The sequence below is a fragment of the Garra rufa genome, chromosome 8 (assembly GCF_049309525.1).
Source record: "Garra rufa chromosome 8, GarRuf1.0, whole genome shotgun sequence".
In the NCBI taxonomy this organism is placed as follows: Eukaryota; Metazoa; Chordata; class Actinopteri; order Cypriniformes; family Cyprinidae; genus Garra; species Garra rufa.
This window is the reverse complement of record NC_133368.1, coordinates 52,059,248-52,076,192: the sequence shown is the minus strand read 5'-3', so window position 1 is coordinate 52,076,192 and position 16,945 is coordinate 52,059,248.

Below are 16,945 nucleotides of genomic sequence, written 5' to 3'. Positions count from 1 at the left end.
CCCCCCCCCCCCCAAAATGTTAAAGTTTTCTTTTCTGAATTATGGAGTGACGAAATGAGATAAGCAAAATCTCCTCTGTAAAAACATATGACTCTAATATGTCAAAAACTTAATACAATTAAACAAGTATTTTGAAACTGACTTCATCCAGTGTTTAGATTTTTTGTACTAGAAATGTATGCAAATTAGCACATATTCCATTAAATAATGGCTAATTTGCATATTTAAACATAAAATTTCAGAAAACTTGTAATACAAAAAATGTTTGCAGTTATCAATGTAATCAATCAACTGGGTAAGTAAGGTGATCACTATTAGTTATTTTTGACCCTACTCACCTGCAGTGTCTGGCCTTCATGTACAGTAGTAAACTCATGTTACCAAATAGAGCCCTATTATAAGTGTTACTGAAATACTGAGTAACGTCATCTTTTGCAGTCATTTCTTGGTGGAGACTAAAGTTGAGCTGAATTAGTTTGAGCTCATTAGATGTGATGCAATGCACCAGTTCAGACCACAGATGATATGATGTAACTATTCTCACTGACCAGCTCCTGACAACCAGTTCATAACTCAAGAAATGCTCAACACAGGAACCCAGAAATCATTTAACATGCATCTGCTGCTGTGTTCACGCCGGCGAACGCCTCGTCGAGTGTTTGTGGTCAGTCTCGTCATCGTTCTCGTCTCAGCATCAGTGTGAAAACACCAGTTCCTCCGTGCCTCTAAAGGAGGCCTGTGTTCGGTGTCTTGAGCGTGTGACGCTGATGAAGCTTCTGCATCCACACAGAGAGCCTTATGTCTTTAGGATATGAAACGCTCTGATTAAAAGCGGAAGAAGAGCATGTGCACTTCTCGTTTGCCTCATTTATTTTTATTCACAGTTTAAGGAACTGTTTGCAGGCACGTTTCTAATTGTGTTTGGTACCATCATTTCACCACGGTAAACGGCTGTTTTTAGACACAGTGTGGACCAGAGATCATTTCAACTAGGGTTGATCAAGCAATTAACATTTTTAAGCTATTTGATTACATAATTGCAATAATTTCACATCAGTTTTGGCTGAGAAATGATCCTCCAAAAGATCATTTAGAGCATTGAATAGACATTACACTACCATTCAAACGTTTGGGATCGGTAAGAAAAAGAAGTCTCTTATGCTCTTTTAGGCTGCATTTGTTTGATCAAAAATAAAGATAAAAAACTGTAATACTGCAAAATGTTTTTACAATATAAAATAACGGTTTTATTTTATTATACTTTAAATATTATTTATTCCTGTGATGCAAAGCTGAACTTTCATTTGAAAATTTAATAATTCAATCATTTGATTCATTTCGGGACTTCAAAGCGAGTTCACGAATCATTTGATTCATTCCACATTTGTGAATCATTTGATTCATTTCGGGACTTTGAAGTGGGTTCGCAAATCATTTGGTTCATTTCAGAACTTTGATCATTTGGCTCAGTGCGGGTTCGCGAATCATTTGATTCATTTCGGAATTTCAATGCAGGTTCGCAAATCATTTGATTCATTTCTGAACTTTAAAGCGGGTTAGCGAATCATTTGGCTTGCGAATCATTTGATTCATTTCAGAATTTCAATGCAGGTTCGCAAATCATTTGATTAACTTCAGGACTTCGAAGCGAGTTTGTGAATCATTTGATTCATTTCGGGACTTCAATGCGGGTTTGCAAATCATTTGATTTATTTCTGGACTTTAAAGCGGGTTAGCGAATCATTTGGTTCGCGAATCATTTGAATCATTTTGGAATTTCAATGCAGGTTCGCGAATCATTTGATTCATTTTGGGACTTTGAAGCGGGTTCGTGAATCATTTGGTTCATTTCAGATCTTTGATCATTTGGCTCAGTGCGGGTTCACAAATCATTTGATTCATTTCAAAATTTCAATGCAGGTTCGCAAATCATTTGATTCATTTCAGGACTTCGAAGTGAGTTTGTGAATCATTTGATTAATTTTGGGACTTCAATGCAGGTTCGCGAATCATTTGATTCATTTCTGGACTTTAAAGTGGGTTCGTGAATCATTTGGTTCGCGAATCATTTGATTCATTTCGGAATTTCAATGCAGGTTTGCGAATCATTTGATTCATTTCTGAACTTTAAAGCGGGTTAGCGAATCATTTGGCTTGCGAATCATCTGATTCATTTCAGAATTTCAATGCAGGTTCGCAAATCATTTGATTAATTTCAGGACTTCGAAGCGAGTTTGTGAATCATTTGATTCATTTCGGGACTTCAATGCGGGTTTGCAAATCATTTGATTTATTTCTGGACTTTAAAGCGGGTTAGCGAATCATTTGGTTCGCAAATCATTTGAATCATTTTGGAATTTCAATGCAGGTTCGCGAATCATTTGATTCATTTTGGGACTTTGAAGCGGGTTCGTGAATCATTTGGTTCATTTCAGATCTTTGATCATTTGGCTCAGTGCGGGTTCACAAATCATTTGATTCATTTCGAAATTTCAATGCAGGTTCGCAAATCATTTGATTCATTTCAGGACTTCGAAGTGAGTTTGTGAATCATTTGATTAATTTTGGGACTTCAATGCAGGTTCGCGAATCATTTGATTCATTTCTGGACTTTAAAGTGGGTTCGTGAATCATTTGGTTCGCGAATCATTTGATTCATTTCGGAATTTCAATGCAGGTTTGCGAATCATTTGATTCATTTCTGAACTTTAAAGCGGGTTAGCGAATCATTTGGCTTGCGAATCATCTGATTCATTTCAGAATTTCAATGCAGGTTCGCAAATCATTTGATTAATTTCAGGACTTCGAAGCGAGTTTGTGAATCATTTGATTCATTTTGGGACTTCAATGCGGGTTTGCAAATCATTTGATTCATTTCTGGACTTTAAAGCGGGTTAGCGAATCATTTGGTTCGCGAATCATTTGATTCATTTCGGAATTTCAATGCAGGTTCGCGAATCATTTGATTCATTTTGGGACTTTGAAGCGGGTTCGCGAATCATTTGGTTCATTTCAGATCTTTGATCATTTGGCTCAGTGCGGGTTCACAAATCATTTGATTCATTTCGAAATTTCAATGCAGGTTCGCAAATCATTTGATTCATTTCAGGACTTCGAAGTGAGTTTGTGAATCATTTGATTAATTTTGGGACTTCAATGCAGGTTCGCGAATCATTTGATTCATTTCTGGACTTTAAAATGGGTTCGTGAATCATTTGGTTCGCGAATTATTTGATTCATTTCGGAATTTCAATGCAGGTTCGCGAATCATTTGATTCATTTCTGAACTTTAAAGCGGGTTAGCGAATCATTTGGCTTGCGAATCATTTGATTCATTTCAGAATTTCAATGCAGGTTCGCAAATCATTTGATTAATTTCAGGACTTCGAAGCGAGTTTGTGAATCATTTGATTCATTTTGGGACTTCAATGCGGGTTTGCAAATCATTTGATTCATTTCTGGACTTTAAAGCGGGTTAGCGAATCATTTGGTTCGCGAATCATTTGATTCATTTCGGAATTTCAATGCAGGTTCGCGAATCATTTGATTCATTTTGGGACTTTGAAGCGGGTTCGCGAATCATTTGGTTCATTTCAGATCTTTGATCATTTGGCTCAGTGCGGGTTCACAAATCATTTGATTCATTTCGAAATTTCAATGCAGGTTCGCAAATCATTTGATTCATTTCAGGACTTCAAAGTGAGTTTGTGAATCATTTGATTAATTTTGGGACTTCAATGCAGGTTCGCGAACCATTTGATTCATTTCTGGACTTTAAAGTGGGTTCGTGAATCATTTGGTTCGCGAATCATTTGATTCATTTCGGGACTTCAGTGCAGGTTCACAAACCATTTGATTCATTTTGGGACTTCGAAAGCAGGTTCGCGAATTATTTGATTAATTTCTGAACTTTAAAGTGGGTTCGTGAATCATTTGGTTCGCGAATCATTTGATTCATTTTGGGACTTCAAAGCGAGTTCATGAATCATTTGATTGATTTTGGGACTTTGAAGCAGGTTCGCGAATCATTTGATTAATTTCTGGACTTTGCAAATCATTTGGTTCGTGAATCATTTGTAACACAATATAAGCTTGTTTATGAACTATTGTAAAAAAACATCATACCTTGCCATCATCCCTTGAATTGTGACCCTGCACCACAAAACCAGTCATAAGGGACAATTTTTGGAAATTGAGATTTATGCAGATGGTGAATAAATAAGCTTTCCATTGATCTATTGTTTGTTAGGATAGGACAATATTTGAAAATCTGGAATCTGAGGGTGCAAAAGATCTAAGTATTGAGAAAACCGCCTTTAAAGTTGTTCAAATGAATTTCTTAGCAATGCATATTACTAATCAAAAATTAAGTTTTGATATATTTACGATAGAAAATTTACAATAGATCTTCATGGAACATGATCTTTACTTAATATCCTAATGATTTTTGGCATAAAAGAAAAATGTATCACTTTGACCCATACAATGTATTTTTGGCTATTGCTACAAATATACCCGTGCTACTTAATAATCCTAATATAGTGTTTTCCCCCACAGGCTCATTTCATCTGTGATCTTCCAGACGTGTCGTCCCTGTCTGAACGTCTCCAGTATCTGAACGTGTCCTTCAATCACCTCACTCATGTTCCTCAGGAGGTTCTTCACTTACAGTCTTTTTGTTTCTGTCACAATTCAGATCATGTGCTGTAGTTTGACGTGATGTTCTTCTGCTGTCCCTCGTCTTCCTCTCTTAGGTGTGTGATCTTCATCAGCTGCGGGTGTTAAAGATGAGGAATAACCCCATCGAGGAGCTTCCTGCTCAAATCAGCAAACTCCACAAGCTCCAGACACTCGTCCTCTCTTTCTGCAAGATCACACAGCTGCCCGACCAGTGAGAGAAACACACACACACTGCCATTACTGTCATTTTGATAGCAGATTATTTATGTAATTGTTACTGTAGTTATTAATGTAAAATCTACTGTGTGTGTGTGTGTGTGTGTGTGTGGGTGGGTGTTTGTGTATAGGCTGTATTCTCTGGCGTGTCTCCAGCATCTGGACGTGTCTTATAATCTCCTCAGATCCCTCAGCAGTGCCATCAAACACCTCAAGTCAGCCTCTGGTCTACATGCAGTTTTTACTCTATCAATATTGACATGATTCACTCACACTAAACCAATGACTACAATGATTCATATAATCATAACTAGAGCAATAACTAATGATAAATGAAACAAGAACTATAGCCATGACTGTAACAATATTCACCGATAACTATAAGACAAATATAACAATAACTATAACAATAGCTACCGATAACTGTAATGCTAAATACACCATAACTAAACCCATAACTGTAATGATATTTACAGATAACTATAATAAAAATATAACAATAACTATAGTGAAAACTATGATGATATCTACCGATAACTGTGATGCTAAATATACTATAACTAAACCGATAACTGTAACAATATTTACCGATAACTATTTTAAAAATATAACAATAACTATAGTGAAAACTATGACGATATCTACCGATAACTGTGATGCTAAATATACTATAACTAAACCGATAACTGTAACAATATTTACCGATAACTGTAATAAAAATATAACAATAACTATAGTGAAAACTATAACGATATCTACCGATAACTGTGATGCTAAATATACCATAACTAAACCGATAACTGTATGGATATTTACCAATACCGGTAATAAAAATATAACAATAACTATAGTGAAAACTAAATGCTAAATATACCATAACTAAATCGATAACTGTAACAATATTTACCGATAACTGTAATAAAAATATAATAATAACTATAGTGACAAACTATAACGATATCTACCGTTAACTATGATGCTAAATATTCCATAACTAAACGGATAACTGTAACGATATTTACCGATAACTATAATAAAATATAACAATAACTATAGTGAAAACTATAAAGATTTCTACCGATAACTATGATAAATAAAACAATAATTATAGCGATATTTACAGATAACTAGGATGCTAAATATACCATAACTAAACTGATAACTGTAACAATATTTACCGATAACTATAATAAAATTATAACAATAACTATAGTAATAACTATAACAATATCTACCGATAAATATGATAAATAAAACAATAATTATAGGGATATTTACCAATAACTATGATGCTAAATTTACCATAACTAAACCGATAACTGTTACGATACTTACCGATAACTATGATGATAAATATACCATAAATATAGCAATAACTGTAACAATATTTACTGATAACTATAATAAAAATATAACAATAACTATTACAATATTTACCGATAACTGTAACATATATATATACAACAGTTATAACAATAACTCTAATAATGTCTACTGATAACTATGATGATAAATATACAATAATTATAGCAATAACTATAACAATATCTACCGATAACTGTAATGATAAATATACACTAACTATAGCAATGACTGTAACAATATTTACCAGAAACTATAATGATAAATAAAACAATAACTATAACAATATCTACTGATAACTATGATGATAAATATACCATCACTATAGCGATAACTGTAACAATATTTACCAATAACTGTGATAAATATACAATAACTGTCATGATGTCTACCGGTAACTATGATATACCATAACTATACCAATAACTACCAACAACTGTAATGAAAATATAGTTCATTATATAGTTCTATAACTATAGCAATGACTAACAATGCTTGTTATGATAATTATATTAGATTCCACACAAATGGACAATAACATTCAGTTTGTTATAAATGCGAGTTTTGTCATCTGTCACATTGAATGCTGGAGATCTTTAAAGCAGGGTGGATTCTGATTGGCTGTTAGTGTTTTTTAGTTTATCAACTGGAAAACATTACTCTGAAAGTGATTCCAGCAATACTGATCTTTTGTGTTATTGTGTGTGTGTTTGTGTGTGTGTGTGTGTGTGTGTGTGTGTGTGTGTGTGTGTGTTCAGGTCTCTGAGGTCTCTGAATGTTGAAGGGAATCAGTTGGTGGCTCTCCCCGTCGGTCTGCTCCATGTGTCCGTGTCTGAGCTCAGGATGTGTGGGAATTACACACATGCATTACTGTGGAGTGAGAACAGCTGCAACTCTCCTCAGACACTGCTGCATACGGCTGCACACACACTCACACACACACTACAGCGATACACACACCTGCCCCCCGCCGCACAGATACTACTCAACAGGTAAAACACACACAAAACATGTTTTGGAAAGTATATATTTCATGTGAAATATTTAACCCTGGAGCACAAAACCAGTCTTAAGTAGCACGGGTATATTTGTAGCAAAAGCCAACAATACATTGCATGGGTCAAAATGATATTTACATAGAAGGTATATGGCATAGGAAAGGGCAAAAAATCTCCAGAAACGGTTTTACAGGTCCATTTACAACCCTAGGATTTGTCCCTAGAATGAAATGCTCTGTTATTGCCTTATTTGGAAGTCTGTGAATATTAATGAGGGGCTCTGCTCTGATTGGCTGTTTCACAGAGCTGCTCATCTCAATAGCTGCACATGTAGGAAAATTTATATTTAATTAGGAGCTCTAGCCGCTTTTAATATGCGGTTTGTTGAATCTGCCGTTTTGAATCCGTGATATTTTACCCTCACTATTGTGATCACATGTGCTCCGCTATACTGCAGCGACACAAGGACTTACCACACAAGTTCAGATGCTTGTGAGTGATGCTCAGAATCTGTAAATCATCTGTAAATCCTATGTACTGCAATGTAACAGGCTAGCGCTAGCATTAAGCTAACCGTGTCCCTTCAGTGACTCACCTTATTTTACTGATGTACTGACGTTACTGATGATTGGGTGATGCAAATGTTGGGGGCGTAACTATTAACGATCAGGACTATTGCGTAATAGTCGGTGTTATGTTGGAATTGGATCCTGTGAGAATTTATTTGAGGCGTTATACTACAAAACAGCCATCAAAACTATAGTGAAAACTATAAAGATTTCTACCGATAACTATGATAAATAAAACCATAATTATAGCGATATTTACAGATAACTAGGATGCTAAATATACCATAACTAAACTGATAACTGTAACAATATTTACGATAACTATAATAAAATTATAACAATAACTATAGTGAAAACTATAAAGATTTCTACCGATAACTATAATAAAATATAACAATAACTATAGTGAAAACTATAAAGATTTCTACCGATAACTATGATAAATAAAACCATAATTATAGCGATATTTACAGATAACTAGGATGCTAAATATACCATAATTAAACCGATAACTGTTACGATATTTACCGATAACTATAATAAAATTATAACAATAACTATAGTGAAAACTATAAAGATTTCTACCGATAACTATAATAAAATATAACAATAACTATAGTGAAAACTATAAAGATTTCTACCGATAACTATGATAAATAAAACCATAATTATAGCGATATTTACAGATAACTAGGATGCTAAATATACCATAATTAAACCGATAACTGTTACGATATTTACCGATAACTATAATAAAATTATAACAATAACTATAGTAATAACTATAACAATATCTACCGATAAATATGACAAATAAAACTATAATTATAGCGATATTTACCGATAACTATGATGCTAAATATACCATAACTAAACCGATAACTGTTACGATATTTACCGATAACTATGATGATAAATATACCATAAATATGCAAATGTTGGGGGCATAAGTATCAACAATCAGGATTATTGCGTAATAGTCGGTGTTATGTTGGAATTGGATCCTGTGAGAATTTATTTGAGGCGTTATACTACAAAACAGCCATCAAAACTCCATTGAATTTTTTTGTGCATTTTTCTGTCACAAATGTCTAAAATCCTCTGTCAGTATTACTTCTATCAAAAAATAACCACCAAATATGGAATCTTTTTCAGACCATACGTATTTTGTCAATCAAGTTTTGATTTTAAAAGACAGCAATACATTTTGTAATATGACACTTGACTCCACCCACTAAGGGGAGGAGACCGCTAAAAGATTTTAAAGTATTATTTTCATGTTTTAAAAAATGAGGTTTTAAGCTTTCAAATGATATCATTTATGATGATTACTAAAATATGTGATATATAGCAGAACCTAATTTCTGATTAGTAATATGCATTTCTAAGAGCTTCATTTGGACAACTTTAAAGGCAATTTTCTCAATATTTAGATTTTTTTGCACCCTCAGATTGCAGATTTTCAAATAGTTGTATCTCAGCCAAATATTGTCCTATCCTAACAAACCAGACATCAATGGAAAGATTATTTATAAATCTCAGTTTCAAAAAACTGACCCTCTTGATTGGTTTTGCGGTTCAGGGTCACGTTTGAAAATAGCAACAACATTTTTATTAATCTGTCAAGTGTCTTCTTTTAAAAGAGACCAAATGTAAGTCGACACTTCAAAGAATTTAAGATTTACTGAAAAAAATGATACATTGAGAGAAGTGTTTGCAATCAATTTATTTTAGCTGCATTTATGTAAAAAAAAAATGTTTATTGAAATGTAGCTAAAATTGATTGCAAGCATTTTTTTTTTAGTGTTGAAGTTGGAAATTTCATTTTCAGGTATATGCTCAAAAAGTCTGTGTGAAACCTTGTAAGAATTTCTTAATTTCATGTTTGTACAAATGTACAATTTATGTTTCATTTTTATGTGTTGTAAAATCCAAATTCATAACCGTCTTGCTTTTTTGTCCAGTCTGTGGGTCATGTTGAAAATTGAAAATAATTTAGATCAAATATATTTAAAAAATAAATAAATGAAGAGGACTGATGATTGAACTTCAGTGAATGCTGATGTTTATCATTATATATCTTAGTGATTCATATATTAAATATGTATATATATAAACACTGCTGCTCAAAAGTTTGGGATCAGTAAGTATTTTAGCATGTTCTTCTGCTCATCAAAGCTGCATTTATTTGATCAAAAATACAGAAAATGTAAATGTAATGTAATATTGTGAAATATTATTTCAATTTAAAATAACTGTTTTCTATGTGAATATATTTTAAAATGTACTTTATTCCTGTGATAAAAAACTAATTTTTATTACTGCAGTCTTCAGTGTCACATGATCCTTCAGAAATCATTCTAATATACCGATTTATTATTAATGTTGTGCTGTTTAATATTTTGTTGGAACCTGTGATTTTTTTTAAAAAGTTGAAAAGAACAGTATTTATTTAAAACAGAAACCTTTTGAAACAATATAATCTGAAAGTTTGGGGTCAATATATATATATATTTTTAAAGAAATTAATACATTGTTAGAAAAGATTTATATTTTCAGTAAATGGTGTTCTTTTTGACTTTTTATTTATCAAAGAATCTTGAAAAAAGAATCACAGGTTCCAAAAATAAAGATAAAAAAATAATCAGAAGCAAATCAGTATATTAGAATGATTTCTGAAGGATCATGTGACACTGAAGACTGGAGTAATGATGCTGAAAATTCAGCTAAAATGGTTACCACACAATAAAAATATTAATACCAAAAATATAAATTAATTTATATATATTAGGTTGTATGTTTTCATAAAGTAAAATCATTAACTGCCTTCCGCTGTAAAAAGTAGTCCCTAACTGCTAAAGCTTTGTTTACGTTGCTAAGGGTGGTTGCTAAGGAGGTTCAAGGATACACAGAACGTTGAGTGAAGCGGTCATAGCAGTGCCGTATCGTGAATAAAACACAGCTGCTGACCAATCAGAATTGAGGAATGGAACTAACCGTTTTATAATCTGTAATAATATTTCACAATATTGCATTTTTGTCAGTATTTTTGATCAAGTGAATGCCGCCTTGATGAGCATATGAGGATTCTTTTAAAAAACTGTAATGTCTATGTGTGTGTTTTCAGTGCTGGTGTGTGTGACGTCTGTTCGGGTCCCATGTTCGGTGCGGGTCTCAAGCTCATTCGTCCCGTGCACGGTGTGTTTGGGCTTCCGTTCGTCCCCATCATGTTCTTCTGCTGTTCTCCTGCGTGTCTCCACAGATTCAGGAATCAAACCAACGTCATCAACGAACAACCAGACGCAATTTGATCAGAGAAAGCCTTTATTCTTCAGCAGTGTTTACACTTCTCCTTTAAAACACCTTTAGAGAAAAATAATCAAATCATGTAAAATATTTCTTTAATTTGGACTGTTTTGAACTCCTTTCAAGCCCAAACACTGTCATATTATGTTATATTGCTGTATTTTATAAATAAATGTTTGCGATTTTTCATCCTTTTGATGGTATGCAAATATTAAAATTTATCATTTTATAAAATTTGATGAGGAAAAAAATACAAAAATTTGGAGCCAAATTACAGGAGGGTAAAAATGAGTTCAGAAAGATGGCATCATCGTTATTTTATGTTTACACAGAGTTTGGTAGCTCTATTAGTAAAATCTGTTGACTTTAGCCATCTTTGTTGCATTATGTGCCAATGGTGATGGTTCAAAAATGGAAAAAAGGCACTTCATGTTTGCTTTGAGGTTGAGGTTTTTGTGGTTTGTGTTTTTAGCTCTCTGTGATTGTAGCTTTCTGGAGCTTGTTTTTCTTTAGAAATCTCTATCTTATTACTCTCTGCTGTTTAAAGTAATTAAAAACAGCTTTACTCCCAACAGACTTGTGAAATTATTCGTCACACTAATCTGACCGCTCACTTTACCCCATAACCATGAGTGCAGTGGGTTAGCTATTTAGCTTGCCACTGGCGACTTGCATTTACATTCACGTTCTCTACTCGCACCTACTACTGCTCTCCTTTCTCTCTCGCGAACCGTTTTGCTTTTAGTCCACAACCTCGATTTGCAACAAGCTAGCATTCCGTTAGCCGATTAGCTTGCGAATCGCGATTCCTTTTACATCCTATTCACTCCGTTGTTCCTCCTCCCATACCTCTCTCCAAGAGTTCATCAAAAACAACAGTGGTAAGTTGGAACCATTCTACAAAAACGGTGAGTAATAGCTTCTTCTCTTGCTATTGTTGTCTGCACAACCTGCCACATGTATAGCTTAGAGAAGATTTCAGAACTAGAGTCACGCATCCAAACTTTAATGGAGGATAGTAAGAATGTGAGGGACTTAGATACGGTTTTGGATGCGACTAGCTCAGAAAGCCCTGTACATTGTTCGGTTCCAGTAACAACGCCCATGCAGCAGGGCCACTGGGTGACTGTGAGGCGGCATAGTCGCGGGTCAAAACACCGCTCTTCCGTTCCGATCAGAACATCAAACAGGTTCTCCCCACTCAGTGAAGCACCCACTGAGAAACCTGATGAAAGTGCTCTAGTAATTGGCGATTCTATTGTACGGAACGTGAAAATAGAGACACCAGCCACCATAGTCCAGTGTTTACCGGGAGCCAGAGCGCCTGACATCTTGGCAAATTTAAAAGTGCTGGCTAATGCTAAACGTAAATTCAGTAAGATTGTTATTCACGTCGGCGCTAATGATGTTCGACTTCGCCAGTCGGAGATCACTAAAAATAATGTTAAAGAGGTGTGTGATCTTGCAAGTACGATGTCAGACACTGTAATATGCTCTGGTCCCCTCCCGGCTTACCGTGGTGACGAGATTGGACATGGCTGGATGTCAAAGTGGTGCCCGCGAAATAACATAGGTTTCATAGACAATTGGACAAGCTTTTGGGGCAGACCTGACCTGTTGAAAAGAGATGGTCTTCATCCCTCCGGATGTGGAGCATCTCTTCTGTCTAGAAATATGGCACATAGTCTTAGAGTTTGCACTTGACTAACTGGGGCCCAGGTCAGGAAGCAGACAGACTGGCTAAACCGACCGTCTGCTAGCCGCCTCACGTCACAGAAATCAGTTATTTCTCAGCACATAGAGACCCTTTCACCTAGATATCACACTATAGAGACTGTGTCTGTTCCCCGAGCAAGAAAATACAAAAAACGCCTGAATCAAATCAAGACTAACAATTTAATTGATGTTCAACAAATAAAAAATATATATAATACTGAGAAACAAATGATAAAGCTTGGCTTATTAAATATCAGGTCCCTTTCTACGAAAGCACTTTTTGTAAATGATATGATCACTGATCATAAGCTAGATGTGCTCTGTTTGACAGAAACCTGGCTAAAACCAGACGATTACATTATTTTAAACGAGTCCACCCCCCAAGATTACTGTTATAAACATGTGCCACGTGTAAAAGGTAAGGGGGAGGTGTTTCTACTATTTATGGCAATATTCTCAATGTCTCTCAAAGAAAGGGCTTCAAAAATAACTCGTTTGAAGTAATGGTGCTTCATATAACATTATCCAAAGAATCAAGTGTTAATGATAAATCTCCTGTGACGTTTGTACTAGCTACAGTTTACAGGCCACCAGGGCACCATACAGACTTTATTAAAGAATTTGCTGATTTTCTATCCAAGTTAGTGTTGGCCGCAGATAAAGTCTTAATAGTGGGTGATTTTAACATCCATGTTGATAATGAAAAAGATGCACTAGGAACAGCATTTATAGATATTTTGAACTCGATTGGGGTAGACAACACGTTTCAGGACCTACTCATTGCCGAAATCATACTCTAGATTTAATACTGTCACATGGAATTGATGTTAATGGCGTTGAAATTCTGCATCAAAATGATGATATCTCAGATCATTATCTAGTCTCTTGTATACTACAGATAGCTAAAACTGTAAAACTAACTCCTCGCTATAAGTACGGTAGAACCATTACTTTTACCACAAGAGACTGCTTTGTAAGTAACCTTCCTGATTTATCTGAATTCCTCAGCATATCCGATAGCTCAGGAAAACTTGATGATACAACAGAAACTATTGACTCTCTTTTTTCTAGCACTTTAGATATAGTTGCTCCTCTGCGGTTGAGAAAAATTAAGGAAAACAGTCCGACGCTGTGGTATAACGATCACACTCGCGCACTGAAGAGAGCAGGACGGAAAATGGAACGCAGCTGGAAGAAAACAAAACTAGAGGTTTTCCGTACAGCCAGGCGTGAAAGTAACATATCCTATAGAAAAGCATTAAAAACTGCCAGATTGGATTATTTTTCATCTTTCTTAGAAGAAAACAAACATAACCCTAGGTATTTGTTCAATACTGTGGTTAAATTAACGAAGAATAAAGCACCAACAGGCGCTGAATTTTCCCAACAGCACAGCAGTAATGACTTCATGAACTATTTTACTACCAGGATAGATACTATTAGAGATAAAATTATAACTATGCAGCCATCCGCTACAGTATCAAATCAGATATGCTATAAATCTCCTGAGGAACAATTCCATGCATTTTCAACTATAGTAGAGGAAGAGTTGTACAAACTTATTAAATCATCTAAACTGACAACATGTATGTTAGACCCTATTCCATCTAAGTTACTAAAAGAGGTGCTTCCAGAAGTCATAGATCCTCTTGTGAATATTATTAATTCGTCACTATCGTTAGGATATGTCCCCAAAACCTTCAAACTGGCTGTTATTAAGCCTCTAATTAAAAAAACTCAACTTGATCCCAATGAATTAAACAATTACAGACCAATTTCAAATCTCCCTTTTCTGTCAAAGATACTAGAAAAGGTAGTGTCCTCACAATTATGCTCACACTTCTTAGAGAAAAATGGTATCTGTGAGGATTTCCAGTCAGGTTTTAGACCGTATCATAGCACTGAGACTGCTCTAATTAGAGTAACAAATGACCTGCTCTTGTCAACCAATCATGGTTGCATCTCCCTATTAGTGCTACTGGATCTTAGTGCTGCGTTTGATACTATTGACCACAATACTCAAATAAGACTTGAAAATTAAATAGACTTGAAAATTATGTAGGCATTAGTGGTAGTGCACTGGCTTGGTTCGAATCGTACTTATCTGACCGTCATCAGTTTGTGGCAATAAATGAAGAGGTATCATTTAAATCACAAGTGCAGTATGGAGTACCTCAAGGCTCAGTATTAGGGCCATTACTTTTTACACTTTATATGTTACCCTTGGGAGATATCATCAGGAAACATGGTGTTAGCTTTCACTGTTACGCTGATGATACGCAGCTCTATATTTCTTCACGGCCCAGCGAAACATCAATTTGAAAAACTAACAGAATGCATAGTTGAAATAAAAAATTGGATGGCAAGAAATTTTTTACTGCTAAATTCTGAAAAAAAAAACAGAGGTGTTAATTATTGGATCTAAAACCTCCGCATGTAATAACCTAAAACCCAGTCTAATACTCAATGACTGCTCTGTCAATTCATCGTCATCAGTCAGGAACCTAGGCGTCCTATTCGATAGCAATCTTTCCTTCGAAAGCCACATTTAGCATTTGCAAAACTGCATTTTTTCATCTAAAAAATATATCGAAATTAAGACCAATGCTCACGATGTCAAATGCAGAAACGTTAATCCATGCGTTCATGACCTCAAGGGTAGACTATTGTAATGCTTTATTGGGTGGTTGTTCTGCACGCTTAATAAACAAACTCCAGCTGGTCCAAAATGCAGCAGCTAGAGTTCTTACTAGAACTAGAAAGTATGACCATATTAGCCCGGTTCTGTCAACACTGCACTGGCTCCCTATTAAACATCGTATAGACTTTAAAATCTTGCTAATTACTTATAAAGCCCTCAATGGTTTAGCTCCTCAGTACTTGAGCGAGCTCTTATCATATTATAGTCCCTCACTTCCGCTGCGTTCTCAAAAATTTGTATTTATATTTCGAGGTCACCGCAGCCACCTGTATCCAGATCAGACGGTCACTGCAGTCTCCCGGATCTAGTCCGTGCCCATCAGCACCCAGAGATATCCTCTACAGCCCTGAATGTCAGCAGAGACCACATCAACTAGATGAGCCCCAGAGACAGATCATCAGTAAAGACCTCATCACCTAGACGGCCATCGACACAAGACAGCGAAAACCAGAAGAGTCAAGAAAAAAAACAAGTCAAGCAGGATTTTTTAGAAAAGTAAATTTTATTTTCGTTTTCAGAAAAAAAAGTCAAGAAGGATTTTCTAGAAATGTAAAAATTATTTTAGTTTTCAGAAAAAAAAGTCAAGAATTTTCTAGAAAAGTAAAAATTATTTTGGTTTTCAGAAAAAAACAAAAGTCAGGCAGGATTTTCTAGAAAAGTAAAAATTATTTTCGTTTTCAGAAAAAAAAAACAAGTCAAGAAGGATTTTCTAGAAAAGTAAAAATTATTTTCGTTTTCAGAAAAAAACTAAACTCAAGCAGGATTTTCTAGAAAAGTAAATATTATTTTAGTTTTTTTTAGAAAAAAAAAAACAAGTCAAACAGGATTTTCTAGAAAAGTAAAAATTATTTTAGTTTTCAGAAAAAAAAAACAAGTCAAGAAGGATTTTCTAGAAAAGTAAAAATTATTTTCGTTTTCAGAAAAAAACTAAACTCAAGCAGGATTTTCTAGAAAAGTAAATATTATTTTAGTTTTTTTAGAAAAAAAAAAAACAAGTCGAACAGGATTTTCTAGAAAAGTAAAAATTACTTTCGTTTTCAGAAAAAAAAAAAACCAAGCCAAAATTAAGCGAGTTTTGCTTAGAACAAGCAAAATAATCTGCCAATGGGGTAAGAAAAAAAATCTTATTTCAAACAAATACAAGATTATTTTTCTTACCCCATTGGTGGATTATTTTCCTTATTTGTTTCTGAAAGCAAAACAAAATGCACTTAATTTTAACTTAGAAAATCCTTCTTGATTTAAGATTTTTTAGATATTTTGGGTGAAAACAAGACGAAAAATCTAAGCACTTTTTGCAATTAAGGTGTTTTCACACTGTTTTTCACTAAAATGATCAAGAATCAGTTTCATTTACAATATTACAACAGTCATACAGGAAAGATTTTATTATATAA